Source organism: Amphibalanus amphitrite, unplaced genomic scaffold (assembly GCF_019059575.1).
Source record: "Amphibalanus amphitrite isolate SeventyFive unplaced genomic scaffold, NRLGWU_Aamphi_draft 000311F_arrow, whole genome shotgun sequence".
NCBI lineage: Eukaryota > Metazoa > Arthropoda > Thecostraca > Balanomorpha > Balanidae > Amphibalanus > Amphibalanus amphitrite.
In genome coordinates, this window is record NW_024881806.1 from 27446 (window position 1) to 38179 (window position 10734).

A 10734-nucleotide genomic window follows, 5' to 3' on the forward strand; every position below is an offset into this window, starting at 1 on the left:
ATAAATGCGATTATGTGGGTTAGGCAGCCTTTGGGTTCCAGCCTGGGTCACATTTGGGTGAAAGTCAGGTCAAGGTCAGGTCAAATTAGGTCAAATTTCAAAGTGGATATTTTTGCATAAAATGGGCATCAATTCGATGCAGCTCGTCACGGGGAGTCTAATGGTGGCCTTTGTTCTGCTCTACAAGGTCTAGAATTGCCAAAAAATGAGTTTGAAAATTTGACGTCATCATTTATGAACAGTTTTTTCGCTATAACTTGGCCAAAAAAGGAGGTATCGATCTGAAATTTGGTATGTAGGTAGAACACGGTAGGTACTATCACATATATTCCAGTTTTCTCGAAAATCAAAAAAACTTTTTGGATTTTTTGGCTAATATATCAAAAAAATGTTTTTTTTTATATTTGGGGTTCAAAACTCAATCTCAAAAATCCGAGATGGTAGTTTTGTAGCCCTGTTAATTCTACACCTTTTATGTTTCGATTTTTTTCCTGTATCTTCAAAGCTGTAGGCCTGACAGGTCTTCTTGCGAAGGTCTTTTTTTGGTCGAAAATGTCAGAACATGACGTCATTTTGACGTCATTTGTGGCCAACGTATCATAGCCTTTGGAAAATTTTGGTCACAATGTGTAAAATTGATGCCCGAAGGAGTCCTGAAAGTTTGGTGGCGATATCTTCAGCCGTTTAGGAGATATCGACGGAAAAGGACAGGGAAGGGCCGTTTCGCCCCCCCCCCCCCTACGGGGCGCGGGCTAAGAAGGGCCCATTCCGACACACAAGCGATCACGTCACCAGTGGATGTCTGGGTCTAGAGATCACAGGTATACCCCGGGTCAACCCTCGCCAGGTGCGGTCGCTAGCCACATTGTCGGCTCTCCACTACCCCTCCCCCCCGCCCCTCCATACCTCGCGCGTGACTCGGCCGACCGCGATGGCACGTTGGTGAGCCAAGCGACCTTTGACGTGACAATTTAATTTCGCACTAATTCAGGATAGCTTCCGTAAAAGTCATGCCGGTTAATTGGAACCGAATATCGTTTCCGTGAATTTTTACTGGATTTCTGTTCACCCGGGTAATTTACTGCAAAAAGCACCGTGAGGATGAGCATATAGCGTGCCACCACGATGGACAATCGTGCGAAATAAACTGAACGAAGGAGGACGTATCCGTATTGTGCACGTTGCGAGCCAGACTTGGTCGTTTGCCATAGATTTGCGAACATCAGTATGTGCAAATGGCATGACTTGCAACAGCGCAATGAAAAATACACACAAACAATTTATTTGTAGCTCTGTAAATGCGAAAAGCAAATCGAAAAGCAAACCAAAACGAATGACCTAGTAGCAATCATAAACTTTTTATTATTCAAGTACTGCGTTTCTGAGCTTTATTAGCATCCTCAAATGATAACAATTGCCAGCTCGTTTCGATGAGATACACGTGCAAGCCACATCAAGATAACCAGACATCCAGGAAAGTAGACATTTACTATACGAGATACACAAGAAGCGTGGAAGTTTCCCAGTGACTAGCGGCACGCTCCATACGAAATGTCAGTCTCCTCGTCACTTGGGCCCTGCCTCAGGCGAGAGACTGACTGAGAGGCACCAGCTCGCTCCGGACCACGTCTGTGTGTGCTGTTTAACGACCGCCTTTACCGGCGAGGTGTGCGTCATTCGCTGCAATGGGGGTCAACTGGGCTGATTACGGTCGGCAGGCAGTCAGACGAATGGCACACTCATCCATCGTGGCTGGTTAGTGGCCACAGGGCGAGGAGGAGGGAGGGGAGGAAGTAGCCCCGGGGAGGAGAGGAGAGCTAGAAGAATGCTGGAGGTGGGCGAAGAGTATGCAGGTGGGGAGTGTTGGAGATCCGAGGTAGAAAACAAACGATGATAAAGAAAGTTGAGTAAAAGGTGGGTGACTAGGACACGGGAAGAACAACTATATGGGAGGATGAAAGCGATGGTTAAAGAGGAGGTGAATATGCCAAGGGAAAAGGCTGTCTGCAGGGGACAATATTGAATTTTGAGAAATACTATAGGTGTTAAAAAATAATGTTGGCGGTAGTGCGAACCGTTCCAAACAACTGTGGGTACGATTGGAACATAAAATTGAGTGAGATCAAACCAGAAGTCGGTTGGCTGGGTTGGTTCGGGGCTTGTGTGCCTTTAAACAGCCCGTTTTGTTTAACTAAGAAATGAAAACATTCTGCAACTCGCTTAGCAAACAAGCTCAGTAACAATCACATTTTCAAATTATGGCTGCAGAAGCAACCAACTATGACCTTGGGCAAATAATGTGCAATGTTGAACACTGCCTTGAGAAACACTTCCACGCGCGGCCCAAATAATTAATTCTGGCCCAAACTCGAGGCGGGCGGCTCGACAAAAACGACTCCAACTTCTCGTGACCAGGGCGGCTGCCTGCTCTGACAGTCAAACGAGCCAGAGCTGTCGGAAAGAAATGTTAATTACTGGCTGGCCCGTCAAACAGGAAGCTTTGTTCGTTCCAAGATGGCTGCCCGGCTCCGCAGCAGCAGTCCAGTCTAATATTTCCGCGGACGCTATTAAATTTCGAAATCCATGAGATTAATTTCGCGAGTTGGAGTCGAGTTATTGGACGGCGCCAGAAGAAAGAGGGATTTGTTCTCGAGCCGGGTGCCCGGCGAGATAACCAGCCTCGTAAATCAGCGCCGCTAAATTTGACGGCTATGGCGGCCGGCCGGCCCTGTGTTAATTTCATGATTATACGGAGCGGCTGGCCAGACCGGCGGCAATGGTCGCCAGTGAATATCTGCAGCCGGGTAATGTCGCTCCATTTTAGTCCGTCTGTGGCCGGCTTGCGGCAATTCTGAGCCGAGTTATTCTGCGCACGAGGCCGCGGATATTTGGAAGCGCTGATTTATTAAAAGTGTCGCAATCAGCGACCGTTCTTCGGCAGTTCGTGCCGCTGCGGTGAGGCTCAGATCTTAGACGCGCACGACTAAGCAAGCGACCCATCGGGCTGCGGCTGGAATTAATGATGCCTTTCCTCGCCGCTGATGAGGGCTGATCATTAAAACCCGCCTCGTCGTCATGGAAACCGATCCGGCAACAACCCGGCAAAATATACGATTCCTTTACTCAAATTGACAGAAAACATGATTTTCTCTTGACATTAATTTCAGTTTAAGCATCCCAGCCGAAAACATTCATTACGGACGGGTGGATCGAGCCAGCCTGTCCAAACACTATAATGGCCCGACGTCAAGTAGCCAGTAGGAAATTGCAGCTGGCGGGCAGGGCACATACGAGTGGCCTGTCATTAAACTAGAGGCGGGAGTCGCCGCCGGCACAAACAAGAGTACACAGCGTCGCCGAGGCGGCGCACGGGACCGGGCCAACCGGCAGAAAGTCAAACGACGCCTAATGAAATGGTCAAAGAGAGGCCAAGGCGACTGGCAACTCTAAAGACGCACGCGTAGGCTTTGAGCATAGCCAAGAGGGTCGCCCTGTATAATTATGATATGAAGGGTAATTTCTGACGGTGTTTGATGATCACCATGAACAAACAGCGACGGACGTGAATATGTTGCAACAACCTTGTTGAGTCACAGAAAGCTGGCTTACATAAGTAAGCCTGCGTGCACTTTGTGATAGCTGGCGGAAAACAACTATACTTATATTTGCTGTTCTAAAATTTAAAAATTCACCACCTGGCAGTCTGAAAAATGACAAAAAATGCCGCAAAAACTTACGAGCACCACGCAACGTCCCACTTTAACGTCTATATAAAGTGATACACGTTTTGACAAATGTGATATCAAGGAAAAAGTAACCACCTACAATCAGGAATGGACGATAGAAAGTTTGTTAATGCATTTTGTAATGTGTTATCAATGTTCTGCATGCAACTAGCGAGCGTTGAACTTGATTTACGTAATCCGTCTGCAAAGTGTATGAAGTTGAGCTTCAAGACATAAAACGGTTCAGTTTAATTTTCAAAATTACTTTCTCACGCGCAACCTATGTAAAGATAGTAATAATTGGAGATTGTCAGAGAGTATTGGAGATTCGTTTGCGTCTTAACGTTACGAGCTGTTGTCTTGTTCTTACACGCTGCTTACAAAGCCGCCATTATGTCCTGTTTGGATAACTGCTCGCTACTGCCCTACGCTTGCATTCTATCTCGCAAAAACCACCCAGCCTTTCCCTTCTCTGCGCTGCATCTGCCGTGGTGCTTCCTCCGTCCGTTTTGTCCGAGCTCACCGTTTCCGCCGCTGTGCTCTAGTGTTCTGTGTTGGCTCGTGTTTTTCTCGTCGGTCTCGGCAGCTGATGTTGTGTGTGTTTTTCAGAGCGGGCGGCGGCCGGCGCTGGAGCTGCGGACGATCGATCGAACACGAGCCAGCCGGCCGGCCGGAGGGCGCTTTTTAGCCGCCATTTTGCCGACTCTTTTGTTGACTGCCGGCGGCGTTAGAGGTACGATGGGCCGACTGGTGACGCTCTGGGACCTCCGCTGGGGAGGGGAAGGGAGGGTGATGACGTCAGGTGTGATCCCGGGGAGTGGGCAGGGGCAATGACTGCAGGTTGGGCTGGTGATCGCTGGTTTGAAGCGTGAGATATTGCATAGAACAGGTCAGTTGTTGGAGGTTCTTGTGAGCATTTCGTGTTCAACTTATTTAGCTGGAACTAAGTGGTGGAGGATGTTTCCTGCTGTTATTCTATTGCAACACTAAGACAACTTTTATCAAAGCAGTAAATATTTTCAGCGGCAGCTTAGACACGGAATTGCTATATAAAAAACGTCTTTCGGGCAGTTGTTTTTTTTCAGAAAAAAAAAACAGAATGTGTGCGTCTCATACCTAGACGGTTCACAATAAACCGTGTAATAAATCAATTGGATAGTTATTTCTTACACGCGGCACTTTTCATAAGATTTTTCACTTTGCCCTTGTTCTAACGCAAGTAGTGATGCATATTCGCTATCATGCAGATTGTGACGGGCATTTGTTTCACTCCTTCACAGCTCCCCGAGTGCCGACAACCGTTCAACAATGGACACATTCCGGAGCGCGGCGGGACCAGAGTGCGCCGCGGTACGGCTCCTCACCTGCCTTCACCTGTCGGAGGGCCGCCAGACAGCCGACCAGAGTGTCGTCCATTTTCACACGGCCAGGGTTCAACTACCAGCAGCACCTGTCGGTAGCTGGGAGCCAAGGCGCCGCCGAATGCTCATCTGTGGCTTAACAGTGATTCACCTAAAACTTAGCAATGGCTCATTCGATAAAATCAGCGGTGGTATGCAGTAAATCGTCCAAAACGGCAACTATGGTTCATCGTTGCCCCAGTGGTGACTCAATTGAGACTCAGTGATGCAGCCGACACTCAGTGGCGACTCAGATGAACTGGCAGCTGACTCCACTGCCGTTCAGTAACAATTTCGGGAGGGCTCGACGAGTGCTCACGCTCAGGCCTGTCCCACTCAGTTGTGAGGGTGGAAACCCTTACTGTTGCGATATTTTTTGTGGCTTGGGTTCTAATCAGTGCGACTTGCTGCCTAATGGTGTGATGAAATTGTTTAGAGAAGGGATTTTTAACGACATTTGTTTGTGATTTACCATTCCACTTTCCATGCTGAGATGAATGTTGACTCATAATTGAAATTGTCTAACTTCTTACATATTTTGTATTTTTAGCGCAAATCATTTTCGTCATTTTCCTTTTCACTTCCCATGGAAATCAGATGGAATAGTAGCCTTTTGCTCATAACTAAAGTAAGCTAAAAACAAATCCCAGAACAAAGCCTATTTCTTGGCTTTGTTTTTAGCGTACTTTGGTTATGAGCAAAAGGTTACTATTCCATCTGATTTCCACTATATTCATAATCATGCTAAAAAAACGTTCCACACCATTCAATTTTCACTTCCCAGTTTTAATTTGCTCGTGCCTCCTGCTTGGTTTGTTTTAATGACTGCGCCTGTTTCTGGGCTCTGTTCTCGACGGCGAGTCCCCCTCTTTCCCTCCCATCCCCGACTTCCTTTCCTTTTGTGGTGACTACGCGAGGGAAAAACTCGCCCGAGGCCAAAATCAATGGCCGCTCCAGCCGACGAATGTGCAGCGAATACTGCAGCTCTGCGCTGGTTCGGCGACTGAAGGGTCGCTTGAGGTGGATTGTGGAAGCAGGCAATGGCCGCGTGTTTCAAAAGTTCCTGAATACATATTCGGGTTGTTGTTACTTATTTGTTCTGATGTTTTGGGTATATTTTTAAGTGTACTTGTCATGTTTTTGGAGTGTAAGTTCTAGGCGTTTGTTCTGAGGCGATTTGTAGAAGGTGCTGGAGATACAGGAAGAGCTTTTTTGCAGAATGTATAAAACGCTATGTGCGTATGCATGAATACACTAACATGTGTCCGGGAAATAACACATGAACTGAATGTTGACCCTATTGCTGTTTTATGGTGGGAACTGTGCAGGACGCGAGCGGCGCCGAGGGCCGTCCACTGGTACTGAAGTAACTTATCGGTGACATTTATTGTCCGATTCCCCGTGTGCAGTTCGTTCGCATGCTAGTTTTGAAGACTGTGAATAAAGGAGATAAGGTACTGTCGTTTAACGGGGCAAATGCAGACAGAATTACGACACTCAGCTGTCTTTAAGTATGTCGAATGTCGTCGAAAACGGAGGCATCACAACAACAATAAATTACGGCCTCGTCGTGTTGTAAATCAAAGACTTTGCAGTCCAGCTATGATTACGGGCATTCATTTGCCTTTCGTTTCGGATATTGTATTGTACCCGTTGTACGAGGAGAGCTTAGTTTATAGGGACAAAGTCGTTGTCAATCGTATGATGCCATGTTTCAAACCGTAAACACGAGAGATCGTAAAATATTAGATTTGCGGGCACTCGCAGAGGCAAATCACGCATGACAGAGAACCGACAAATAGTTGTACACGCTTTGATCCGTTTTGAAGCACTAAAATTACGAAGACGTAGGAACGGAGCTATTAATGTAATAGATCATGGTTCTTTTTATAGCTGTTTAGTTGATACCGTCAAATAAATATAATCATCAATGTATCTCTGTTTCAATTATAACCTAAAAACAATTTTGCAAATAATATCGCTAAATAACCCAAGAAGTGTGCGACCGCCACCATCTTCTCAGAGCATGGGGCGTTCTCTCCCGGCCTTTGTTGGAAATGTTTCTGGGTAGTTCCTCGGTGCTCCAACTCAGCCTCGCTGTCTCGGAGCGCCCGCTTCCGAAAACGTGCCAACTTTGCCCGTTTCATCTAAAGGCTGTCCAACTTTTCTAATTAAAACTTTTTCATTAATGCCGTCAGGTAAATACTTGAAACGCTGCCGGCGGATTCATAAACGCGCGAGCCTGGCAAACACTGCACCCAGGCAGAGTATAGGGGTATACGCGGAAGAGTTGTCCCTCTGCACTCTCCGCGCTGTTTATTCTGGGTGGGCGTGAGATGGCCAGCAACTAATAAGAAACCTTTTTATCCTAGGAATGATGCTAAAGTCACTGTTTTAATGCATAAGAACGATTCAACCATTAATAACGCTACAAGCTGCAACCAAAGGAACCACCGACCTGGAATTTAGTTTGTGAATACTCAGAACAATTTTGCTCATGAGTTGATTCAATCGTAGCACAAAGAACGAAAACGACTCAAGGCATTTACAACGCGATGGAAACACTCCGGCACCAAACCATAAGAAGTTTTCCCCAAAACAGTGGAAGGTTTATTGCATATAGCATGAGTTAACTTCAAAACTGATAAAATCAGCAAGTTTTTTTTTACTTTTCTAATTTATTGAATTAACTTCTTTAAATTTTCCGTGTTATCTTTATCCACTCCGTTCCATGATCTAAAATTGTAGTTTTGCTATAAACAGAAGTGGCTCTAATTGGACTATACAAACTAGCTATCCAAGATGTGCGTCGCTGCAGACTTTGCGTGTCATTTCGAACAAGCCTGGTGATGATGGTGGCTGCCTTGCGTTGCCCTCTAGAACAACACTCACGATATTATTTTGTTTACATCACATTCGCATGAACTGGAAATAGGTACGATTCAGCCTGCGCTTCCAAAGTAAGCATGAAATCTACTGTAATGATGAAATTGTGCCTGGTATTGCTCATTGTGTCAAGTGTGGTCCAGGGATGCCACCACAAAAAGGAGCCACCAAAGGTCCCCGTGTGCGACCAGCCGATGAAAAAGGGACCTTGTCGAGAGAGGATCCCACGAATATACTACGACAAGGAGCAGAACGGATGCCGAGTGTACATGTGGGGAGGCTGTGAACCCAACGAGAACAACTTCAGACATCTGCGCGACTGCCAGAGGGCCTGCTGCAGACATAAGAAAAAGAAGTGCAACGACAATCTGGTTCCAAACATAATTGGTGGATATATGTAATACCATGTTAGGAGCAAAATATAATAAACCTGTACTCTATAGTGATTTACCAGTCAGAGGTTCTCTACTTTGTTAGACACTTCGGGCTGTAGAAAGTGTAAGATCAAAATTCGGTCGCAATGTTCCAACAACGCTCTCCGCCGCACTATCCCGTACCATGTCCATGCTAATCGCCTCCCATCCAGTATTATGCTCTAATGGCACTATGATATGGGTGACTGGAGACTTGTTAAACGAGCACAGTGTGTGGTGCCCGGCACTTACCAGGTGAGATTACATGATGACGGTGATTGCCTTTTTATTTATAGTACATGATACGTCTAAGCGGCTGTTTCTCCGACGGCTGTGTCATGAGTGCTGGATGCTCGCTGTTCAGTTACAGACCCGCCTGCTCCCGCAGTGCAAATACATTTGGCACGTGATGACGTGCAAATTGTTCATGGGTCCGACCGCAGAGCCAGTTGTCAGTGCTAATTCTGTGCTTTGGTTTGCAAAGTCGCTTCGATAGCAAAATGCAAAATGCAAAAAAAAAAACAAATATTCATATTTTATACCCACCATGCGTCCTTACACACGCCATCAATTTTTTTGTTATTATATGGAAGCAATCCTGCAAACTTCTGAACGGTCGTTTCTGGTATCGCCAGACGCAGTCCGCAAATTATCAAGTGTTATTTTCTACCCTTCGTTTAACCCGCGCCCCGCTGGGCTATTCAGCCATACGCGCGCTGCTGGGGGGGAGGGCAGATTCTGCCCCCCCCTGTCTAACTTCCGAACCGATGGTCTTAGAAAGACGGGGAAAACGGCAATCGAAAGCTCTCAACAAGGCGGATCTTAAGAGCCCAAATTTTTTTGCTTAAGTAGGTCAGAGGTCAGGTCAAGGTCAGGTCAAGGGTACAAAATGCAAGTTTCTACAGTATCGGCCTTGCACCGTAGTTGCCGAAGAATGGACTGAGACTGATTGCCCAAAACGTGTTCTTAGACTACCAAGACAATATTCGTTGCACACAATGTCATTCAAAGGTCAAGGTCAAGGTCAGGTCAGGTCAGGTCAGGTCACCAAAAACAAAATATAGAAAAGGGCATGTGCGACACATGTTTTATGGGTCATTTTACTCATGGAATTCAATAGGCACACTCAATAAGTGATATGGACCACCTCTGGATGAATTTCAGGTCGAGGTCAGCTCAAGGTCAGGTCAAGTGAGGTCAAATTTTGAAGTTGGTTGTTAAGGCCTAATAAGGTGTCTGTCCGATGCAGTTTTTCACGGAGAATCGAATGGTGCTATTTTTGTTTCCGTACGAGGTCTAGAACTTCCAAAAAAATCTTTTTTCAAAAAATTTGTGCGTCGTGACGTCATAAAATTTTGAATAACTCCCACATTTTTGAACCGATTCTTCTAAAAATTGGTATGTAGGTGCACATAGACCACTTCTTTGACATGTATTCTGTTTTTTTCGATAAACTCAAAATTTTGGATTTTATAAATATTTTCCCAAAAAAGTCAGTTTTTTGGAAAAATTTTGGCAAAAATCCAAAATTTTCAAAAAACCGAGATAGCCATTTGATAGACAAAGAAGAATCACGTATAACCTTTTTTGTTACGTCTTGATTCCTCTAAAAATGAAGATGTTAGCGGCGTTTGAAATTTTGCCGTTTTTGAGGCGAAAATGGCGAACATGACGTCACTAAAACGTCAATTTCTCAAAAAATTTCCGACGGATTTCGGTTAAAATTTTCAGGGAACGTGTCAAATTGATGTATGATAAGGTACTGAAAGTTTGACGTCGCTGGCGTAACGCGTTTAGAAGTTATTGGCGAAAAACGGGAGGGGGGGGGGGCAGATTCTGCCCCCCCCCCAGCGGGGCGCGGGTTAACCCTCGCCCGCACATGCCATTTTCCCATCCTAGAACGCACATGGGGGGGGGGGTGTGGTTGCCACCCCCCCCGCGCCATTTCGTTCCTGTTGGAGATAGAGCTTAGCAGTAAAGACCAAAAAGATTCTTTGGGAAGAGACGAATCCAATGATACCCAGTTTTACCTTCTCAGGTCAGTCATTGACCTTCCAGGTCAGGTCAAACTAAAAAATGTTGCTGTTTTGGGTCACCGTTGGATATCAAGTGCGCTGCTAATCAAATACCGATGACGATGCTGTTTTCTGGTGCCAAGCCAGCTAGAACCTCTTTGTCACACTATCCGACCAGAATTTTGCTGCTGATGTCATTTCAGGTCAAGTTAGGTCAAGGTCAATTATATGTGTTTGTATGTCTGTGTGTGTCTGTGTGTATACTGATGTGTGCACCGATTGTTTTTGGGTCCAT

General features: G+C 45.8%; 1 long non-coding RNA gene across 1 annotated transcript; it reads left to right on the forward strand.

Moving 5' to 3' along the window:
• The first annotated feature begins 4334 nt into the window (after window positions 1-4334).
• Window positions 4335-6625, forward strand: LOC122388161. Its single transcript, XR_006257743.1, has 2 exons — window positions 4335-4458; window positions 5006-6625. It is a non-coding gene; the product is annotated as an uncharacterized LOC122388161 (long non-coding RNA).
• Window positions 6626-10734: the final 4109 nt, after the last annotated feature.